A 1,674-nucleotide genomic window follows, 5' to 3' on the forward strand; every position below is an offset into this window, starting at 1 on the left:
ATGTCTTTATTCTCGTAGACCTAATATTATGACTTTATTCTCCTAATATTACGACTTTATTCTGGTAATATTATGACTTTATTCTCATAGACCTAATATTATGACTTTAATCTTGTAATATTATGACTTTATTCTCGTATTATTATGACTTTATTCTCGCAATATTATGACTTTATTCTCTTAATTTCCCCCCCCAAAAAAGTCTGCAATTGCTTAAAGTAAATTCTCAGTGTATGTGCACTGGTGGTTTCTACATCACACTTGTATAAGGTGCATACTGGAGCAGGATTGAGCAATTGGCAAACTATTTCTGATGTTACAAACATTGACACTATATATAAGGGATCAATTGCTTGTTTTAGTCTTCTTCCATTCAGCATGATGTTCATTTAGTAAATTATGGTCCAATTTAGAGTAAAATGGACGATAAAGCCGTGTATGCTTTAGGGTGGGGCTACGTTGTGATTGACAGTTCATTCTCAGTGAGTCTGTCCAGCTCAATTCACCAAACTAAGATCAAGCTATCACACTAGGCAGTGCTGATCAGATATGGATCAAGATTCTGTTACTGCTTTTACTATTTCCCACTTAAAATTGTTTCAGAAAGATAATTTAGTCTACTTTTTATCTGCACATACGTACTTCATTTTGTGAACACAGTGAAGATAAAACATCCAACTGTATCAACAAGAAAAACATATTTTTAACTGGAAGGGGACTTTAATAATGTTAACATTATTAAACATACCAATTGGTAAACTACTTTTGTTAGCAAAATAATGTTTACTGTAGTCAGACTTTTATTAGTTTTCAGGCCAGAGATGTTGTACTTTCACACTATCTCAGTGAATAAAATACTTGTAATAAAAATAAGACTATATTTATCTCCCGAGGGTGATCCCTCTTTTATTACTCCGTCCCACAGTTACAGAGCAGCAGGCCTGGCTCTGGTGAGGAAACGGAAACTTGCCGAAGGGCCCTTCAGAAGCAGCTAAAGGGCCTTTGTAATAATAATTAATTCAGCTAAAAATATCCATGTGCCGGCTGAAACCGGATTTATAACACATATCCACTTATAGTAATTAAAAATTCCTTATTTGATGTAAGAAACATGCTTGTTAGGGAAGCTGTGATAAATATGTTAGTGAAAAGAATGACACAAACACACACAACATCCTCATACATATTTAATATTATGTAAGATGCAACTGTGTTTAGAAAAGGAATGAAATGTCTACATGCAATGTGGGTTATTTATCAATAGACAAAGCCACAAGTCACTGGGAATTTTACCTCAAAGCAGTTGTACTAGGAATTATCAAAAAGTGGTTGGCAGTACAAGTTTTCCTATACATGGTAGAGTATTAAACCACTGTGTTTCCCTCCTTTAACAGATGGAGTCCTTCAACAAGTACAAATCTGACCTGTGGACAGACAAGGTAATGATGTGTTTAAGGCCTCAGATTACCGTACAGTAAAAAGCACCAGAAAGACAACCATGGGAACTTGTGGTGGTGCAACTTCTATGCAAAAAAAACACAATGACTGTGCATAAAAAGTTGGCAAAATGCTCTTTACAACAACAAGTGCCTTAAAGAATCATACAAATCCTGTTCAATACCAAAAAGTGTCAAATTCCATAATGACACAGGAGTTATTGGTTGAAAAAAAAAA

The 1,674-nt window shown here is 34.6% G+C and overlaps 1 protein-coding gene across 2 annotated transcripts in view; it reads right to left on the reverse strand.

The window, feature by feature from the left end:
- Positions 1–1,174: 1,174 nt before the first annotated feature.
- Positions 1,175–1,674, reverse strand: part of LOC118339997 (cytochrome P450 20A1) — a gene marked incomplete in the record, with an annotated part of 15,009 nt that continues 14,509 nt past the window's right edge. For both annotated transcript variants that reach the window (XM_035677838.1, XM_035677837.1), the window contains 1 exon segment: positions 1,175–1,674.

The sequence above is a fragment of the Morone saxatilis genome, unplaced genomic scaffold (genome assembly GCF_004916995.1).
Source record: "Morone saxatilis isolate NCDOM2014 unplaced genomic scaffold, NCSU_SB_2.0 Contig6, whole genome shotgun sequence".
NCBI lineage: Eukaryota > Metazoa > Chordata > Actinopteri > Moronidae > Morone > Morone saxatilis.